At 44.8% G+C, this 22,343-nt stretch overlaps 1 protein-coding gene across 1 annotated transcript in view; it reads right to left on the reverse strand.

The window, feature by feature from the left end:
- The window catches only part of Tl (toll like receptor), a 47,904-nt gene extending 32,961 nt beyond the window's left edge, over positions 1 to 14,943 (reverse strand). Inside the window, exon 1 of the mRNA XM_001357929.5 lies at positions 14,421 to 14,943. The gene's annotated coding sequence lies outside the window, so the exon portion shown is untranslated. The remainder of the gene's footprint in view (positions 1 to 14,420) is intronic.
- Positions 14,944 to 22,343: the final 7,400 nt, after the last annotated feature.

The following is a 22,343-nucleotide window of genomic DNA, read 5'->3' on the forward strand; positions in this document are numbered from 1 at the left end:
GATTTGAAATCAATTCAAAGGCCAATCAAAGGCAGAATAAATGAAAGCAATATAAATAAAAGCCAGAAATCAAGTTAATCAAGTGCGAAGGCAGTAAAGAACTCTCGGAAAAGCTGTTCAATGGCCAAAAGGCAGGGAAAAGGGGGAGGATGGAGATTTTTGTGTATTTATGGTAGATAATACGAGTATTCATAAATTTATTAGAGGCCAGATTTTAGTTAGAAATATTTATTAATTACCCAAAATTAAATAAAGGTCTTCTTTGAGCCGCAAATCAGAGGAGGGGTATTTTGGGGGTCACTAAAATATGCAAGTAGTTCGTATTATAATTCCTGCTTTCCAGCTTCCTGCTGATTGACAAATATTGAGGATATTTCACACATTAATTGAATTAAGCAGCTTTTTGTTCGCATTACCATTTCCATAAATAGATTTCTTGAAATGAATGTCAATTTATGTGGACATTTCAATTGAAAATTCTGTTTGAAATGCAAATTACGGATAGAATCTACATAGATGCAGATCCTTTAGGAATATCTGTGTGTGTGTGTGTGTGTGTCTAAAGATGAACTCAAGCTTGAAAAAATGGAGAGAGGAAATGTATATAATGTAATAAGGCAGAATTAATAATTGAAAATATAAATTGCCAGAAGAGGAAACATGAGATATTTTAACCTCAAGCAATTTAAATATTAAATGGAAGCCCACACAGATACACAGTACCCCTTCCATCTCTGTCTAATATTCATAAATCCCTCTCCCTCTCCCTCTCTCTCTCTCTCTTCTCTTCCTTAAGCCCAACTTTCGTCTGGCGCTGTCGATGCTTGTGTTTGTTGGTATCCCATGTCCCTGCCTTTCTTTACTGCCCCTTTGGCCATATACCCATAACCCTCCTCATCCGCATAAACCCTCCGCATCCCCCCTCTAGGGCTTCCTTTCATGGCAACATTTTGTGCGCACGTCAAGTCAAATAAATTTAATAACGCATACGGCATACGGCATACGGCATAAGGGAAAAACAAACACCGCAGAGAGAACGTTCGGGTCTTGGTTCATATTACGCATACGGGATACGGCATGTGGCGTGCGGCATGCGGCATACGTGGATGTTGCCAATGCCATTGCCAGTGTCAGGACAGCCTGCCCCAAGACGCGCATCAGCGAACCGCAGCCGTGTGGCAGTGGCAGTGGCAGTGGCGGCGTCTGATAACAATGCAAATTAACACACGGCGTATGCGCAATGTTTTGTTTCACCATTTTTACATTTTACGGAGTCCTGGCCTCCCTTCCCTTCGGTGCTCTCCCTCTTTTTGCACTTTAAAGTACTCTTCCAAATTGCTCATAAATACATACACCACACACATACCCTGTACTGCTGTGGGGTGTCGGGTGTCTGGTGTCTGCTGTGCATCGATTTTTACGGCCGCTTTTTGTGTGCCTCTCTTTATGGGCCTCTCACATGCCACAAGCACCCCACAACTCGGACTCCAACTCCAACGATGCGTAAATTATGCTCCCAAGAAGCAGGAAAATCATTTTGTTATCAGGCAAGCCATTAGCTTTCGATAAACTTCTCATCACACAAGAGTTTTATTTGGAGCAAATCGATTGTTCAAATGCTTAAAAGTTTCCACTATAAATAGAGGCCACAGAACGGAGGAGGAGCCAGCCAAGGCCATGGAATGGGGCAGCCAAGAGATAAAACAAGTCCTAGAAGAAAGAAAACTAACTGTGGAATAGCAAGGCCCAACTGCAATCAATGCCTCATCGATTATCAATTAAAGGAAACGTCTGCTAAAAGGCAATCAATTGAAGCATCAAACTTCATCCAAAGAACTAGAAAGCGTAAAAAGTTAAAGCTTAAACGGGAAGACCAGAAGAGCACATGAGAGCACTTGCAGTGGGGCCGCCACTCCTCTGGAATCCCGTTTATTAGCTACCAGCAGGAGGAGGCACCACTCGATGGGGCATACATCGGTTGCTGCGGCTCCTGCTGCTGCGGCTTGCCAGATCATTAATTTTTGGAGAGTGTCAAAAGAGAGAGAGAGGCACGCATTGTATTACATCAAAAGGGGGGCCAGTGGCTCCTACACCACAAGAGCCTACCACCGATTGGTTGCCCCTGCTGCCGCCTGCTGCGAGCGTGTGTGTGGTGTGTGCATTGGAAAGCCATCAATTACAAGCCCCCCGAAAGTCAATTCAATGTAATCCAGCCAGATGGCGGCGCATCTTAATCGTCGCATCAGTTCATAAAGCTGCCCCCCAATGCCGCCGCCGCCGCTGCCGCCACCGCCACCTCCTCGTGTTTCTCAATTGCTAAATCATGGAAGCGTACGTACTCCGTGGTACGTACACTGGCAATGGCACTGGCAACCAATGGATTGCTTAGTTATGCATGCGCATGTGTGTCATCATGAATATGCGAATGAGACGACGACGACGAGGAGGACGCCAAAAGCTGATGCCAAGAGTTGCGCCAATCAACTGAATAGTGGAAGCCGAAGCTGAAACTGAAACTGAACATGATGTTATGTATAGTTGAGGCTGTAGCTGTAGCTGTAGTTGAAGCCTCCCTCCTTCTCGGTGCAACTTCCTTTGCCTGTAGCCTTACCCTGAGACCGAGACGGCGACTGCGACTGCCACTGCGACTCTTCTCTACCTGTGACTCGTATCTGCATCTCAGACTGCTTGTTGTCGTGTGTTTCAGAGAGGATGGGTATGGGGAAGGTGGGGGGGCAACAATTGTCTATGCAATTTGGGGCACAACAAGCGCGCAAACAATTGTGGGAAAGGTTACTCAAAAGTCATGCCGCCGCCGCCGCCTGGGAAAATTGTAACAAAAAAGAGCCAAAACCAAGAGCCAAGCGCGCACACGCTTTCACAGATGAAGCAACAAATTTATTAGCGCGCTGACAGTCATGACGCACACACACACACACACACCTCACATATGTGTGTGTGTGTGTGTGTGTATCCTTTCACTTGGGGCACGGCGCAAAGTTGACCCACGGGTGATAGATGACTGGCTGTTGGCTTTTCCTTTCCCCAGCGACATAATCAATAATTAAGCTCACCTTCTGGACTGTAGACTGATCGAGATAGAAAGATGGAAAGATACTCTTGTATCTCCTGTCAGCATACAGCAGAATTGGGGCGACTTCATGGCTTTCTATTAGCCACGATGCGACTGTATGCCACCATAAATATCAAGCATGTCAAATGGGGTTTTCTTTATGCGCAAACACAAGCTCCACACGCTCTACAGGCTCCACGCAGATGCAGATACACGGCCAGAAGATACAGATCTGTAAGCGGCGGGCCATATGTGGTGCAAATATTTCATTCATGATGCTTGTAAATCTTCTTTTGATTGCACTTAATACTTGTCACAGGATACCTGGGGCATGGGGCATGGGGCATGCCACCACATCGGGGCAGCAGTGGCAGTGGCAGTGGCAGCATTCAGCTGTGCAACGAGTAGGAATGGAAAGAAAATCATAATAATCCAACATGTTTTCGCATTCAAATTGAGAAGCTCTCTCTTTCTCTCTCTTTCTGTTGGATCCAACCACGTGAATGGAGGGATGCACACACACACACACACACACACACACATACATACTGGTATTTTCTATCTCTGCTGGGAAATCTCATTTCATTTGCTGTGCAAACAAAAACAACATCCGAATGGTAGATGCGATGCCTGCCTGCCTGCCTGCCTGCCTGCCTGCCTGTCGGCTCGTCCTTTCAGTTCTGTCTTTCAGTTAAAAATCATGTTTTCCGTATGCTAAAGATTTCGGTTATCCCTGTCTGTGTGTGTGTGTGTGTGTGTGTGAATGGGAGACACCTTTTACCGCAATTTATCGTTTTGGTGAATCTTAAATCAACACTGGGTCGGTGCCTTGCCGCCTCCTTTGATTCTCTTTCAAAAAAAAACGAAAAAAAAACGTACGAGTACATTATCCTTGGGCTCCTTGTGGCGTGTTGTAAAACAAGAATTATGCCAAGCGCGTCCTGGCAAAGGTGCGCGAAATCTGCCCTCTATATAGATTTTTATCGAGGATTGTACTGTAGTTGCATTGGAAAGGGGCATGTGGCATGAGGGACGCGAAAGAGTTGCCTGAAGACAAAGAGAGGGCCCTAGCAATGGTTATTGCTAGGCAAAAGGAGGACCATGTGCCATGTGGCTTATAGGAAAACAAAATCGAGGGCATTCTGTTTGGAAATGGGAGAACAAAAGCGAGAAACACTGGGCTGGCAAGGTCACTTCTCGATTATCATCCTTATCATGTCCTTGCCCCGAAAAACTCAGTCCCCCCCCAGTCTCTCGGAGGCCAATAAAAGCCACTTCTCGCCGTCTGTCATCTGCCTGCCGTCAGCTTCGCAGCTTCTCAGCTTCTCAGCTTTTCCTTCTGTCTTCGCTTTGCCATAAAAAGAAAAGCCATTCCCCAGCCATCCTTCAGTGGAATATTCAAAGTGTCCTGTTAACAGTGTTTGAGATGGAGAAACTTTTCAAATCTACAAATTGGTTTCGCCTCTAAACCGCAAAACGGAAAAATTCTCGAGCCTTTTTGACTTTCGCTGACAAATCTTCTCCTGCGTTCCTGCGCTCCTCCCCCTTCCACACGCACAAAAGGAATGGAAAATTTCACGCCAGTGAAAATAGAGGGAGGGAGAGGCAATGCTAAAGCAAAATCAAGCATAACACAGTCAAAATGTGGGGCTAACAATGCTAATACCCCAAGAAAATCCCAGCGCAAAAGTTTCTACTGTCTCCACAGTTTTTCATTCGATGCGCGACCCTTTGCAACTTTTGAGGGAAAACTTTATGCATTTCCCTGCCTGATGAAAAGCGAGACGGGGCAGGAGAAAAAAACAAACGTAATTCCAGAATATTCTTGATTTTAAGCAACAAAAAAAAGAAGACAGAAAGAAAACACAAGAAACGTTTGAGCTGCCGCGCGGGGGGACACATGTCCTGCCCTCAGGCGAATGGAGCAGAGTCCTGGTCCTGGTCCTGGTCCTGGGCCAAGGAAATGGCTATGGGGACGATAACTTTTTGATGTTTTATGGCTGTCAAGTCCTGTGTGTCCTGTCGCCATGTCAAAAATGTTTATTATAAATTCCTTTGGCGGTGGCTGTGGCGCGTTCTGGGAAAGCACCGACGCGGACGGGCACGGGCACGGGGACGGCATTGATTTGCATAAAAAACGTTAACAAATATTTTCGAGACGAAACCCCAAGGAGCCGCCGAAAACAAGGATGAAAAATACGATAACAAAGCGAAGGAGAAAGGAAATTCAATATGTTTTTTTTGTTTCCCCCACCCCCCCCGAGACGCAGGACAATGAATATCCTTCGCTGGAAATCGAAGACTTTTTTGGTACAATTAAAATTTCACGAGTTTTGGATTTTTGTTTAATTTTTAGCTAAAAAAAAAACTTCTCCATTGATTGAATGCAGGAGAAGGATATTCCTGCATACATCGAAAAACTGTGGCAAAGCCTTTGGGCCACAAAAGCACACAAAGGCCTTGGACGGGGCGCCCACCGCCCACCGCCCACCGCCCACCGCCCACCGCCCACCGCCCACCGCCTGTCGCTTGGTAAATATTAAAAATACATGTAAAATTCAATTTCTTTTTTTGTGTACCCGTACATATATTTATGGGGGAGACTGTATGCTGTGCTCTGCTGTGTATTCTGTGCTGTGCTCTGCTGTGTGTGTGTGCTTATGTTTGTTGACTCGCGGCTGCTTGTCGCAAATAAAATCTACATGAAAAGATGGAAAAAGGAGGCTCTGGAGTCCTTGCCTCACGGATCTCCCTCCCCCTCCCGTTGACACTTTTGCTGGCGGGGGTGGGGGGGGCCCGCTCCTCCTTCTGTCCCCCGTCGCTGCTTCTGGCTTTGGCTCTCAATATAAATAAATAAAATTCTTTGCGGCTGGTTTTGCGGTGCCACAAAAACCCAAAAAACCGCCGCTGCTGGCGAAATTAATTGAAAATACTTGGCGCTTTAAATAAATTTCCCAAGGAAAACGCGTCAACCGAGCGACAGCGAGAGGGAGAGAGGGAGGAAAAAAAGAAAGTAAAAGCAATTTCAATTATAAGAAGAAGTCAATTTTCAACAATAAGGAAAGGCAGGAAAAGTAGGAGAGGAAAATATCAAGACACAAAATCAATGAGTGTGTTTTTTGATTGAATCAAATGTGTGCCTGCAATTAAGGCAATCCTGGAGGATAAATGGCAGCAGCAGGAGGTGGCACAGGGGGAGGCACACAGGAGGAGCATCTGGAGTATCTTTGGGTATATCTCTGGGGCTCTCTTCTCATGCATTCCCGTCACGATTTTCGATTTGCTTTGCTTTTCCGAAGATGTCGTTCGTCTGCCTCTTGCAGATGCTCCCTCCCTGCCCCTTGGCTTTTGCCTCATTCAGCTTATTTACCATCAAACTGCTCTCTAAATTGGAGGCTAAAAACTTTTGTGCAAAATGCCATACATCTTGGGCTTCTTTTCGCCTTCGATTCGATTCGATTCGATTACGTTGCCTGTCGTCGTCTGCCCTGGGAAAATCTTGGGTGGAAACAAACGCTTAATTTAATTTATTTTGCAGCCATTTTCCCCCCGTCAATGTTTGCCTCGTTTTCCTCGGCACGACCGGCTGGCTGGCTGCTCATTAATTTTGTTTTATTTCATTTTATTGGCGCATCAATCGACCAAAAAGGGCGTACAAAAATCCAGAAAGCCAGTAAGTCAGCAAATTTTGTGTTTGCAATTTTTATGCAATTCACGTTTCACATGCCACCCCATGACCATGCCACCCCACTCCTCATTATCATTGGAAAACCTTTGCATTTCGTTGAGGGCCTTTTGTCCCTCGATCCCCCGATGATAATTGAAATTTGAAGGCAATTTCAAGTCGATATTTTCGTTGGTGATGCGTGAAATTTTCCCTTTTGCCTTGCCCCATCTGTTGGCCATGTAATCCCCAAAAAAGGCTTCGTAACTTGGCTTAAATATCAGACCAATGTGGAGGAGAGCTGAATGTTAGTTTGTGGCTTTAAGGGGGAGGGATCTGCTCTAAAGACAGAGGCCTCTACAGAAGGGGGTTTCATTTATTCAACTCGGGGACACAGTTCTCTCAAAGGAGGGCTTGGGACAGGGGTAGGTTAGCTTTTCATACATTTATTGTGGAAAAAGATTCCCCTTAAGACTACTCCCTCGCAGGTCTCTACGGACAGCAGCCGGACTCCTCTCTTATGCCCGTCTCTCTCTTTGATGATAATGATGATCCATTATTCTGTCTGTGGGAAAGTGGCTTGTGGCTGTCGCATTTAGTTCTCAGGCCCAAAAGATGAACCATTTTTTGAATTGGCATCAAGTTTCAAGCAGGAAACGGCCCAAAAAAGACTCCAAACAAAAGCTCTCGTCCGCTGCCTGGCCAGAGAGAGGCGTGGAGTCTATGTGGAGTCCACACAAACAATACTTACGGAAAACACTTGAAGCTCTGCTTTGCCCAAAATGCTTACCTGCGAAACAAAAAGAGGGACAAAAGCTGGATTAGAACAGGCTTCAAAGTGATGGATGGATAGATGAGTGCATGAGCGAGTGAATAGATGGTTAAATGGACAGTAGGTTGAAGCAAAGAATGACTGAATGGTTGCATGATTGGATGATGAATTTAGCGACAGCTCAAATTGTTCCCCTCATAATTGATCTGCTGCTGCCCCCGTTTGTGGCATTGTGTCGACAGGCCAAGTGGCAGACATGCAAACGGGTCATCAGGACTCTGTGTGCGGCACGGCAAAGAGTGATTGGCCTTGCCCACAGCCCCTGCCCCGCCCTGCCATTCCCTGAATCTTTGCAGAACAGTGCTACAGTGCCTCAAATAATTGTGTGCCCTCATTTAATTGCTTTCTGGCATAATTTTGTGCACTTTTCGTTTAACTTTTGTCTCATTTCCCGTTTGTTGTGCGGAAAAACTCAAATAGCAAAAATCATCATTATCTTTTAATTAATTTTCCCTCTGATGAAAGTTTTTCTCTCTCTCTCATATTTCTGAGGCGCATGTCCTGTGTGTGTGTGTGTGTGTGTGTTTGTCCTGAAAGGACAGCAGCAATAAGCAAGTGCTTTGTTTGTCTTCTGTCTGTCTCTCCCTCTCCCTCTCGCTTTGACTGTTTTTCAAGGAAAACTGCCAAGGAAAATACGAGAGTAATTACAAAAATGAGGAAGCGAGAAAATGCTGCCCCAAAAATATTGGACTCCTCTGTGGCTCTGTGGCAAACGAATCAAAGAATGAAAATCTCTTTGCCCGCCACTTGTTTTAGGGCTTAAAGCGGCTTATAAGGGAAATCTCCGCCTCCTCTTTGCCTGCTGCTGGGGCACATTCCCACGGCTCCACGGCTCCGCGGCTTCATTCGGCGATTAACATAATCAAAGGAGAATCGCAGGGAGAGCCCATCAGTAATCGCCTCAATTTCATGTATCCCTTGCCTACTTCTCTTTTGTTTATTGCTAATTAAATTACATATTTTCGAAAACATTCCACAGGCTGGGCGCATGCGCAGCCATGGCTTCGAAGGTGTTGCCACACGGCGTTGCACGATGCAACCACAAAACGAAAAACCTCATGTCTCCGTTATGATTGAGTGGAAGCCACAGTCATTTCCCTGTTGCACAGTGGCACATCGATATAAGCTCTTCTTTAGCAGTCGATTCTTTCAATTATTTATTGAAGTAATTTTCCAAAAGATGGGAGTATCCGAATTCCACGTTTTTTGGGTGGAATCTCTCTGGTAGAACCTCTCTCTTTCACAGTTTGCTTAGTCATGTGAGAGGCTCTCGCAATTCCCTCATGCAACGCACTGTAGCTACCCATTTTGGAGACTCCCGCCCCATGGAAGAGGCAGCCGAAATTCTCAAGTTTTGATTCTTCTTTCGTTAAGTAGGAGGTTCATTAAACTTTCTATTCGCTGACTGGGCCATAAATTAGGAATACAATCCCCGACCCGAAAGTATCTATCGATAATGTTTTCTCCCTCTTCTTTTCATGAGCCATTAAAAAGCATGAGGTTGTGCGTTTCCCCTACGATTACGTTGGTGCCGTGCCCCATGCAGAGGCGCGTGGGTTTTGGGGGCACTTGTGATATAATCTTCTGCACGACGAATGTATTCCATAATTAATGCACATTCTACTAATAATAACAGCAATTAATGTCTCGGGGAATTTTCGATTAAGAATCTTAAATCAATATTCCACGGCCTGTCGCGGCGGCCCACGCGAACAACACGACGATGATTAAAAATTAAACAACAGAACCCCCGAAAAAAACAAAAAAAACAGATTCTATAATGAGATATAGAAAGAGAGAGAGAGAGTTTTGGGTCTTTCCCGGAGACAAACAAAAACCAAAATCAATTTTATGTTTATGACACTTTTTGTGTGTGGTTTTAACGATGCCACTCAGCGGGGCAGCAGCCAGAGCCCTGCCTCTGCCTCTGACTTGGACTTGGACTTGGGTTTCGGTTCTGATTCCGATTCTCGTTTTGGGTTGGGTTCCAGTTTAATCGTCGTATTAAAATCCCCGTCATATGTTGGTTTTAATGGCGTCAATCTGTGCAAACAGTTGGACATTTCCCTGTCGTTTCCGTCTGTCTATCTGTAGTCCTGTCTGGTCTCTGTCTCCCCCTCCCTCCCTCTGTTTGCATTCATAATTTGTTTGCGTATTGATTTACATGTCCTGGGGGGACATTGAAAAACTGCAGACAGATGGAGGGAGACCTGGAGGTTCCCCCTATTGACACATTCGAGTCCTACAACAAATCGCCATATAATTTCCACACCAATTGCACTAGCCCTCGGGCCTCGGGCCTCGGGCAGGCCTCATTAGGAATGCAAATGTCAGTGCCATTAAATTTTCAACTGGATATCAAATTTGATGTGGAAATACGTGGGACATTTTCCCAGAGCTCCCCGTCTCTCTGCCCCCTCCCGAGGCGGATATCAATCATTAGCCCAAGGAGCCAGGGACGGGGAGGGGGGCGGGGAGAAGCTCCTGTAATTGCTGACCAGCCAGGCGTTGCCGTTGAGTGGCAGCCCAGGGGATTCAAATGGGTACTGTGCCCTATCGGAGGCACGCATCTTGGCCATCATATTGAGGGCTGAAACTATGTGCTCACGTGTATGGTTATGGGGCTTATCAGTATCTCGAAATCTTCCACTTCCAATGCACTTTAAAGGGTCTTCCTCTGTCAAGAGCCACAAGTGCCACTCGATGTGCAGCGAGGCATGATGGACGGAACGGGACGGGTCGGAGATCGCCTTTTAGGGGCTTTTCCTGCGTGGGCTGCTATCATCTATCAGTGCCCATTCAATGCCCATCCAGACATCGACGTGGGCTTTTCCTTTTGTTCCTACTTTTTCCCATATCTTTTGGGCATTAAAGTGCAATCAGGCGTCTCAATAATTCCCTTTGTATCTGCCACAGATTGTGTGTGTGTGTGTGTGTGTTTCTGTGACTTACTGACCCTAAAAATTACTTTAAATTTCTAATTATAGCCAGACATTAGAGGGTTCTTTGGTCTTTGTTTCTATCTTAGGCTTTGTCTTTGTCTCTGTCTCCGTCTCCGACTCACTAATGAAGTTCAAATATTCGTTTTGCCTTCGGATCAGACCCCTGGAACATTTTATGCTAATGACAAATGCTTTTATCTCGAGAGAGAAACAGAAAGCGAACCAAAAATTATAAGCAAAAATTTTGTTGGCAACCTGCTGCCGCTTCGGCTTCGGCTTCGCCTGCCCCCATTCAGAGCCCGCACAAATGTCCGTTCTGTGCCCTGGACCCTAATCATTATGCCCCGGACACCGGACTCTGACCCGCCGCCAAAGTTACGGGGAAAATTACACGTTTTTCCAGCACGGGGCGGGGGCTTTCCTGGGGGCCAGGTGGGTGTTTTTCCTTCTTTTTGGGTGACTAAATTTATGCATTTTTTTTCTCATGTTGCTTTAATTAAATTTCTCTTTTTTTTCGTGTTGGCTTTTTTTGTGGCCGCTAATTTCCAACATTTAGGCGCGCGTCTAATGTTTTCCCTGCTGTTTCTTTCATTCTTTATTTAAATGAGAAAATATGTTAGAAATGTGGCCAAGAGAGAGGGTGGTTTTGGGCCCCTAATTGCCTTGAAACCATGAGGTTTATTATATCAACATTTGCTCTGGTTAATTTTTTATAACTTATTCACGAATAGAGTCTCTACCCCCGAAATAGATGGAGTGGGAGGCGACAGCTGTTTCGATTAGGAGGGCACACTGGATAGGGATGAAGGCACACAGGACACAGGACACAGTGCATGTGCATGTCCCAGATAAAGCAGGTAGAATCCCAGGCACAAACAATACAAAGATTAGACCCAAAAGATAGAAAGAGAGTCGGAAAATTAATGAGATTTTTGTGCGCGATGAAGGCATTAGAGGGGACAAAGGGACAAAGGGAAAACCTGCTGCAACGACTTCATTTGCGAGAGGAATGTCGCAGTCGCAGTGGGAAACCTATAGGTCGTATGGTAATAAAAATGGGAATCAATTTAATTGAATGGCAGCGTAATAAACGTGTCTCTCCCCCCTCTTTCCACCTCCCCTTTCCATCTAATGAAAGAGTAAAAAACCTCACACGAAGTGGAGCTGTCTCTCTCTCTCTACCTGTCCCTCTCCCATTGACGTCACGAATTGACTTTGGGTTAATCCAATGTCTGATCCGACGGAGAGTCGATCACGAGTAAGAGAACGATTCATATTTGAGAGAGAGAGAGAGACTTTTTCTCATCGTTTGCTCAGCTGCTGACTCATCTTTTATTGAGTGTAAAGCCGTAGAGAGTGCTCTCTGAATCCCAATCCAGTCCAGTCCGAATACAATAGAAAGACTCAAAGCCAAGTTTTTGCTAATTATAAACACAAGCCGCCGATAATGAAGTGTCGGCGAGAAAAAAAAAAACACTTGGCAGATGGAAAAAAACACACAACTGGAGACAGAGAGCAGCCCTAGGAAGCTGTCTTTTAATTAATTTTTAGATTTTATCTACATATACCCTTTACTGATGATCCATTAGATCCATTAGATAGAAAAAAGCGAAAAGAATCTTCCCTGAAGATTAAAAGACGAAAATTCCTTGGGTTTCTTCCTTCAAACCATTTTTCTAAGAGATGCATATGATCGTTTATTGGTACCAATCGGTGAAAGGTGCTATAAAAGTATAAAAAACATTAAGCTCATAATTTCCCCGGCGAACACCTCTTTTGTTTATAAAATAAAAGAAAACAAAGATTCGAATTTGTCGAAAAATAATATAAATATTATTATTATTTCCGCTTATTTTTCCCAGTTTTATGGAAAATGACTTGACCACAGAAATTCCACAGTGGCTCTGGCAATACCTTTATTAATTTATGAAACCTAATTTCTATAAAAATAATGGATTCTTTTAGAAATCATATAGGTTTTGGGTTTTTTTTTTAAATGTCGTGGAACTAAAAATAAATGTTTTTCTTGGAAAATCACACTTTCAATAAAAATAAAAAAATAAACAACTCAATTCTAGGGTATATAAACATCGGCTTTCTGTGTGTCGAAAGCTTTATTTTTGCTGTTTTTTGTTGTTGTTGTTTTTGTTATTGTTGCTGTTTATTTATCAGTTTTCGTAAAGTCTTGAAAACAAAACAAAGAGAAGTCTCTCAGTGTGGGGCAAACGCCCACATCAGAAGGAAATATAACAATGAATCTCAAATGCGTAAGCCCCAAAAGCAGCAACTGGTTGTAGGAGGGAAAGGGACAGGGACAGGGGGACAGGGACAGGGACAGTGCAGAAATATAGCGAAAAACCTTTGTGGCTGTATGACAATTCGTTTTAGTTTTATTTTTGGGCAACTTTTACCGCCTGGCCGCCTGCAGTCGAGCGAGTAACAGTAACCATAACAATAACGGAGCCGCAATTACAGCTACTCGTACTTTCTAACGTGACCAGAAGACCAGAGCCAGAGCCGGAGCCAGAGCCGGAGCCAAAAGCGAGCCATCTTGAACGTTTGCTGCTTTTCTTTCTTTCATTTTTTTTGGCAAGAAAACTAAGTAGACTGTTAAATGACTTCCGCAGTTTTACCTTTTGGTTTCCATTGTTAAAAGACCTATTGAGAGGAGCTTCTTCGCTTCTTGGCTTCTTGGCTTTGGAAATATTTCAACCTAAATCTTTGGTGGCCGATTAAGTCCAAGGCGGACTAGCCTTTATCTGGAGAGGGGAAACAGAGTCTAAACTGTGTGATATTATACTTCCATAATAGATTTCTTCTTCTGAGTAAATTCACATTCATCTGTACCGATTATGAGTGTGCCTGAATGCACTGGCACTTAAAGTGATAAGCTTTGAACTTGTGATGGGCCGACTGCCGGACTTATCTGCGTTTTAAAAAAACAATATAATATTTCGAGTCGAGTCGCACTACGGCACTAAGTGCCGTTTAAATCTGTTAAATCGTGGAGCAGCATTTAGAGGGCCAGCATTTTGGGAATAACCAAACGTCATAGCAAACGGAAGTGTCTTTTGGTATTCGGAAAATCTTTAGCACAGGAAAAACTTCTATAAATAATTGTCTAAATCACGGGCCATTTAATTGTACGAATCGAAAACCGCTTTAAGCCCGCTTGTTGATAACGTTTTACCAAGAAATTCCCCCCACAAAAGTCACTCGTGTGAGGCGCAGAGAGAAAAAAAAAAAAATAAAAAAAACCTGTTGAACCGAGGCTCTCTTTGGAGTAAATAAACTTTTTGCTTGTGGCTTTTTCGAAACGGGTTTTTTGGACAAAAAAATTACAATAAAAAAGCAATGGCCATGCTAATGTGGCTCGAAGCTTTGGGCCAAGTCAAAGCCGAAACGAGGTTGGAGTGCGTGCGGTTTTTGGGCAGGAAAAGCCACAAAACAGACCTCCGACTCAAGGCCGCAGTGCACCTTGCAAGTGTTATACAGAGTTTCCACTGTACATTGCACACTGCACACTGTACAAGTGACACACACAGAGAAACCACAGGGGGAAAGAGCAACAACAACAGCAAGAGTGGGGGATTGTGCAACGGTACTAATTTGCAGTTATATTGCACTGCTAGAGAGGAGATAAAGAGAGGCAAATGAACCGCACAATTGAGTGATCTGTATAAAAGTGCGAGTGCGAGGGAGAAGCACAGAGATCACTCCGCTGACTGACGTTTAGCGCGCGCCAAAGCGAAGCTTAGCACAAAGCACAAAGCAAGTACGTAGGAGAGGGACACCCAGTCCAGGCAAAGCTTAGCCCCGCAAAGCAAGTGCGTGACAGGGGGGAGAGGGGGAACACAAAGCACATTGTAAGAACGAGAGAGGGAGGGCAATCGCATGTAAAGTACTTACCGTTTTAAATGCTTCACTGTTGGATGCTTCCCCTCCGTCCGCTGGGAGGTTATCTCTGTATTCGATCTCTATTTTCGATGCGAAGCTCAAGTTTTTGTTCAGTTTTAAACGCTTTAACTTATAACTTGTGTGGCTCCATCACGCACTGGCACTCGGCCGAAAATAGTTGCAAAACATGGAATATGGTATTATACGAGTATTTGGCCGTTTCTTCCTCTCCGCTTGTTCGCACTTTTTATGCTACACTTTCACACATTTGCATTTAATTACGTTTTGTGTCTGACTGCTGGTGCTGCGTGGGCCGGGCGGGCTCTCTATGCATCACTTGCCAAATATTGTTGGCCTGGCCACAAAAAGAGACAAACAAAAGCGGCGAAACACACACGAAACGCGGCCTGGCTTGAACCCAGGTTACAGTCTCGAAAATAAAATTACGACGAGCGAGCGCGTTTAGGTGCGTCCACGGCGGCGGCGGCTGAAAGATTACTCAGAGCATAACGAAGCCATCGCTGCCGTGCGACCAAAATGTCGAGAGAGTGAGCCTGGTCCCATGGCTGGTTTCTGCCCTCGTATCTGTCGTTCGTTGCACTGCTTGTTCAGCCAGAGAGAGAGAGAGAGAGAGAGTGAAATACGGGGTTTTCTGTTCATATAAGAGAGTTTCTGGGGTCTGTCGGGCCCCAACTCGCACTGTGTATAAGAGCTGGGGCCCCTCTCTCTGTGTTGGCGCTCTCTCAGTTCTCTGTTTTGTTTTGTTTTTGGGGATAAACGCCGGCATTTGTTGTTGTCTAAGTGATTTTCCCGTTAGTTCTTGTTATTGGGGAAAAGTGTTACCCAACTTTGGGACCGCATCGCATCCCAGAGACAGCGACACAGAGCGAGAGGGAAGGAGTGTCGTCTCCAGCATAATAACAGTTATTATGGATATATTAGTTGATTAGTTTTCCCCCCTCCACCCGTCCTCCCCCGCACTCTCGCACACCCTAGCGGAATGTTAACTGTAATTGCCAGCACGTATGAGAGTTGTTGGAGCAATTAAATTTACACTCCATCCATAGCTATACATATTACTCTCTCCATTTCTCTGTCTCTCCCTGGCTGTTCCCTTCTCTTTCCTTCGTATATGATTTAAATGGTGTGGAAACGTCTGCATTGTTTTATGGGTCTATTTGCTGAGCATTTGGGCTGCTGTGGAAGATTGTGATGAGGCCGATTAGGATAGTGGAGAGACCCCAAGGGGATTCATGGGAAGTATAAATTTGATAGTTTCACTCCTTTAGAACAAAACTATTAAACCACATTTTTGAAGCAATGGGGCTATTATTTGACAGATTTATATATAAAGCGATTCTCTCCCATTCCACGATTGAATAGGTACAACAGTCGATAATTGAAAATAGAACAAGCGTATGCCACTCTAAATTAAAAACAATATTTGAATAGTTTTTTTTATATTTCAATAAACTGATTTTCAGTGTGTAGGAGGTAGAAAATACCTAAACAATGGGTGGTAAATGGTTTCCCGCCACTCCATTCCATTCGTCATGGAGCGTTCTTATTGGACTTTGGATATGGTTCATTGCCGTGCCACAAATTTGTGCATAGAATCTGCTGCTGTCTGTCCACACACGTGGAATTCTTCGAATAACTACGGAATAGAGGCCCCCGCAGATTGTGGAAAATCCCTGCCATTTCCCATACCCACACACGCACGCACACACACACACACACACCAGCACGTGAGCAATTTCCATGAGAGATTTATGCGGTATAATTTGTTTTGTTTATGGCTGTAGCAAAATCTCACTTTGAATTGTGCCGAAAATTTAATTTGATTTCATTTTCATCAGAGACACATAAATAGTGCAACAAATGAATTTTGTACGTGCCACAAATGCCAAAGGAGACAGCTAACGAGGAAGGGAACGGTGTGCGGGAGGGAGGTATGGAGGGGGGGAGGCTGGATAGACCCACATGTGTCGCCGGCTCACAGATTTGTGACCATTTGTGCGTGGTTGGCCACGACACGCCGAGCCATAAATTTCGAGATTCTCAATAAACTAATGGCAATTTGTATCCGAAAGATACATTCGATGCGCTGCCCGCACTCATTCTGTCTCTCTCTCTGTCACGAACTGAATTCCTTGTGTTATTAGTTTTTCCTTTCACTTGGCCTTCTCTTTTTCAATCCCTATGACACTTTTATCACACACGTTCGACTCATCAAAAAGTTAACGACGATAATGACAAACATTTCAAAGGCAAACACTCTGGGGCATGCAACGCCGTAACCAGTTGCCTCTCCCCCTCCCTCTCCCATCCTCTCATGCGGCAGATAAATATCTCTCATATAATGCACGACGTTGTTGTTGGGCAAACACCTTAATTAACTTTTTTCATGAACATCTTGGTCGGGAACGGGAACCCAATTCCCTCCCCCCCCCCCTACCACTCCCCCCACGCTCAATCGTGGCTCAACTTGGCTTATTTATTAGGGTTATTTGCTCTACGAGTCCCGCACTCTCCCACTCTCTGTCTGGGTTCGGGAGAGAGCGGTCCTTTCAGACACACACATGGGTAGCGCTGGTATCTACCTGCTCATTTTCACCTGAGTACGTGTTAATTTTGTATATTTATCTTTCTGTTTCTGTTTTGCTGGTTAACTGCGCTGCTGCCAAATGGAAAGATTGTATAAATTTCACCTTAAACGAGGATGTCAGATGGGACCTCGTTCGGGATCACACAAGGGTACGGGGACGGGAACAGGGGAGCCGTGGAGAGTAGTCCCAATTCCAATTAACAGTTGGCAGCACCGCTTTTCTAACAATCTCTTCTCTCCATACTACAGAGATGTTGCAACAACATCTGAAATTGTATCTGACACGTTCAACTTTGACGTTGACTTTGACTTTCGTTACTCGGAAGTTTTTCTTTTTCTTTCCCCTGACAACGTGGGAAATGCAAATGAAAAGTTACCAAGTTTCGATAAACACACACATACAAGCCAGCATATAGCCGGAGAAAGGAACAAACAAAGGCTTGGAAATGGATCTCCAGTGGCTGCAACGAGAGGCAAACACGAGTTGCACTTGTCTGCCCCTGCTTTTGTCTTCTGCCACTGCCACCAGACAAGTGCGTACGGCAATGCCATCGTTCTCGACATATTCTCGAAGGTAGCCAGCCCTTTGTTGTGGTCCAGAGATCTCTGTGAGAGAGAGTTTGGTTATCAGAATGAGTAGTACCCTGGGCTCTTCGTACAGACGGAGAGAGAGAGAGAGAGAGAGAGAGAGAAGTGGCATAGTACAAAGAAACTCATACTTAAATGAAATATGAGGTTTTGAAATACAATCATAGTGAAATGAAATATTAAATTAAATTAAAATTTATTAAGAAATATCTTTAATACGTCTCATATTTAATCTAAACATAAAACACCTTAAAATTAACATATATTAACTTAAATTTGTAGAAAATATATTGTATTTAAATATTAGATATATTTATCTTGAATATGACATATATTTAGATCAAATATTTTCGTAATAATGTCAAAAGGTAAGTGAAAACACTTCCATTCTTAGATATTGACTCTCGGAGTAAAAATATAATACTATTCGGGGCTTAGGTTTTTTTTTCTCTGGGTCTAACCATATTCGGCATTGACAGACCATTCCTAGAGTGTTTTTAAGCCTAAACAAAACTGCGAAATAATTGATTTCAGATGAATTTATGTGATAGGCAGTCCTTCCTACAGTTTCAGAGCAAAGAAACCGAAGATAGAACTAACCTGAATTATATTTACACCACATAAAATCTACCAACAAACACAAAAAGAACGAGGGGGAACGTTGTGTTATCGAAGTTTTGAAATACACTTGTAATAGTGACATATCACAGAAGTCTGGATACAAAATGGCTCTAGATCTTCTGGTCTTTGAGCACTAGGCGGACGGACAGACAGACATGGCTCAATCGCTTCGGCTATTGATGCTCATCAAGAATATATATACTTTATGGGGTCGGAAACGCTTACTTCTGGACGTTACACACATTTTCCATTTTCACCACAAATCTAATATACCCCTATACTCATTTTGAACGTGCTTGTTAAGCATCGACTTTGATATGTCTATCTATGATTTTTTTTGCAGCTAAGAGAAACCATCGTTTATCTCTCATATTCGCAGTTGAAAATCGTTCGCCTGGTGGTCTGGTGGCTACTTTGGACTCTCTTTGTGTTGGCCATCCATTTCCGACTGGCACTCGTCATTCCATGGCCCCTCCACTCGGATTTCCATTTCTATTTTCACATTTCTGCCGTATTGTTTTTCCATATTTTGCGTTTGTTTTGTTTTAGTCTCATTTTCATCAGCTTCCTTTCGACATTTGATATGATTTCGAGTTCCCTTCGGATGCCGATGCTCTCCAGCTACCGTTCGGAGTCGTTTCATATTTGTGTGTTTCATAAAAGGGCGTTGAAATATGCATATGAGCCGTGGCCGTTGTTGCCTCCTCCTACTCCAATCTTTTCCTGTTTCGAGTCTCGAGTGGCTGCCACATTAGAGACCGCGGCACATGCGCAACATGTGTGAATGTTGCACAGTGCAGTTGTGCCGCTTGGCCGGAAGTTTGCACATCTCTGAGCCGCATCAGCAGATGCCACAACAAGTTGCATTTGCAGCAAATGTAAAAATAATTTTGCAGCATGGGGCAAATGCAAATCTCGAATGAAATGAAGCGTAAAGGGCCGCGGCCTGGAAGGGGGGGGCCACTAATGCATAAGCAGCAGGAAGCTGGAGGCGACTCCGAAAACTGGTTCAGACCGTCATCTACTCGTAGTTATTATGTAGGTGCTTGGGCTTATCAAACTAGAAGTACCAACTGGTTGCAGGTGCCACAATCGATGCACACGCACACGCATAAACATCCTGTCGCGTGGCATGCCTCACATTGTCTACAGCAATTAGGATTTGTTAGCAGCAACAGCTTGAAGTGATTCGGGCAGTTTCCAGGGCCATTTCATAAATTTCCCGATGCTTAATTGATGTTTCCGCCTCTGTCAGAGATCAAGGCGCATTTTATAAACAGCCAGGCAGAAGGAGTCTTTCTCTGAAAATTTATTAATTCAAATTGTGTTGCATGCCCCATTTCAGAAGAGTTGTGCAGTCGTTGGATGATGCATGAAAATAAACAAAACGTGAATGCCGTGGCGGAGTAGAGGAGCAGTAGGTGTGGCAGGGATTGTCTGTGGCCTGTGTCCGTGTCTGTGTGTGTGTGTGTGCCACGGATATCCCCGAGTGCGGAGTTGACTTCACAAATCCACGTTGACATAATTTGCGCCGCATGTGTGAGCAACACGCAGCAGCAGCAGCAACAGACTGTGGCATACGGTTACCAGCAGCAAAGAAATTAAAAATAAAAATACGTTTTAAACACGTGCGAGAGGCGAGAAGTTTTTCCGTATGCTTTGCCCCAGGGCTTCAGGGGCGAAATCCTGGTCTCAGACTTGGATCCCAAACGGGAGTATCTGCCACTCCAACTCCAGTGGCAGATCCCTCTCTCCGACGATGAGCCGCAATGCCACTTTGACTGACAATTAATTTCAATTGCGCATTCGCGTTAATCGCTCTAAAAAGAGAGGGACACGGCCAAAGAGGGAGACCAGCCCCAAACAGCAGAGAAAGATCTCCATGGCAGCGGAGCAGAGCAGACTTAACTCAACTTTTCAGTTACACTGAGGGAAAAATGTGATGGCATTGTATTAAGGTTCGGTCTGTAAGGGTTCTAGAGGAACAATCTTTATGAGAACTTGGACAGAACAATGTAGAATGTAGGGATACTTGTACATCGGCATTAGATCTGCTTATATTTTGTTTCTCTTAATCTATTAAGTATGTATCTTCCTCTGCTTAAGATCTTTACCTAAAAGAGCTAGAGATCTCAACCAAATTGTGTATGAAACCCTTACAATTGTTCCTTCAAATAATACTTTCTGATATCCAAATATATATGATTTCCTTTTCAGTTTTGTAGCAATTTTGTGCACAATTTCTTTTCCCCTTTTCCTCAGTGTATTTCTAAATATATCTGCGAGTACGCTCACACACATTTTTTTGTAGAATTTCTCAGTGTGTCGCCTGCTGCTGCTGCAGGAGATTAAAAATATAAGTGACAGGCAGACACAGGGCCAGGGAAACTGTTTTATCTGGCAGCCCGAAAGGAAAATGTCAAGTTCAAGAGTCATTACAGCTGCTGCTGTTGCTGTTGCTACGAGACGGGGACTCTGCCCCGAAGTGCGAGGCACGCATGAATGATGTAGAAATGAAGAAAAGTCCAGAGACTGGGAAAAAGGGGGGTCGAAAGTGCTGCTGCAGCTGGGGGAAAGCGGACTACGGGAAAAGTAGATTAATTTTGACATTTATGATGGCGGCTGAAAGTGCTTTAATTGATTTAAGGGGAAGCAGGAATTATGGAAAACGCCTATCGACTGGTCGAGGGAGGCTGGCACGTGGTGCAGCACTTTTTGGCTTATCAGCGGTGCAGGCGGAAGCCTCCGATTCGATTAAGTGCACTGGCCGCATAAAAATCACGTGTATTCCGGAACCGAAACAATGGAATACTCTTACTTTTGACATGCCCCCACCCCGCTACCACGGCCCCTTTGTGTTCCAGTCGAACCACGGAGCTCTCCCTTCGAAAAAAAAAGGTAGGCAAACAACAGCCGGCGAAGGCGTCCAAGCCAGGATGTGCCGACGCCAACTTGCAGTTGTTTGTTTGTCCTCACCAGCCTTGTCCTCTTCGTCCTTTCACTCACGTCCAACGCAGGAGCAGGAGCAGGGGCCCCGCACCCCGAACACCCCGAACCCGAGCACCGACTCTTTGGCCGCCTCTCACGTTCCGCGGCAAAGTCACGTATTTTCCAGGTAATTTACGTTGGCGAAACTGTTGCCACCAATATTTCTGGCCATGTTGGCCGTTGATTTTAGCCGCGTCTTCATTGCAGCTTGTTTTTGTTGCTGCCGGTGCCGGTGCTGGTGCCGCTGTTTCGTGCTCTTCCCCGCTTTGGGTGCATGAAATGCGTTTTTTGGCCTTTGTACGTGAGCGTTGTCCTTGTTTGCCGCAGTTGTTGTTGCTGCTGCTGCTGCCCCTTGCTCTGCGCTTATTGTTTTTCATGTCCGCCGTTCTCAGTGTCCTCTGGTGGGGTGTCCGCCTGCCGCTATCCTTGCCCCGAGTGCAGCGAAATGTGCATAACGTGACCGGGTTTCTTAGTTGGCTTTTAGCAGTGCCACCGCCCACCCAACGCCAGCCAGCCAACGCCGCAGCGAAAGTGCAAGCCAACTTTCACGGGGGCTCACAGGAAGCCGGAGCACTCATCCTTCTACCCGATCTTCTGCTCCTTTTGCTGATATTTCACTTGAAAACTTTTCGACAACTTTCGGACAGTTGCCATGGATACACCCACACTCGCGGACTGCGAGTGTGCATCCAATCCCAGTGCCCCCATCATCACGAGTTGTTTGTTTGTGCCGCAGTTGCAACTGCTGCTTTTGCTGCTTTTGCTGCTTTTGCTGCTCCTGCTGCGGTTGTTTGCGGTAAATTAAGTTGCTGCCATTGAAACTGCACTTGAGTTAATCGTTTAATTGCTGGATGTTCCGCGGGTGGCCCCACCAGATGGCCTGCGGGATGGGGAGGGATGGGATGCGCTATTGATAGCCAAAGTTCCATAAACCTGTCGGCAAAGTCTTGCCAGATAAAGATAAACCCAAAGCAAAACAAAAACAAAAACAAAAAGTGTAGACAAAAAACTTTGCTCAAAGGAAGGAGAGTTTTCCTGTTAAACAGCATCAAGGATGATGACCTCCAGGAAGTTTCCTCTTTTCTTACTACACCGAAGGACTTTAACCATAAAATTCAAGCAAGAATTAA

This window comes from Drosophila pseudoobscura, chromosome 2, assembly GCF_009870125.1.
Source record: "Drosophila pseudoobscura strain MV-25-SWS-2005 chromosome 2, UCI_Dpse_MV25, whole genome shotgun sequence".
Classification (NCBI taxonomy): Eukaryota; Metazoa; Arthropoda; class Insecta; order Diptera; family Drosophilidae; genus Drosophila; species Drosophila pseudoobscura.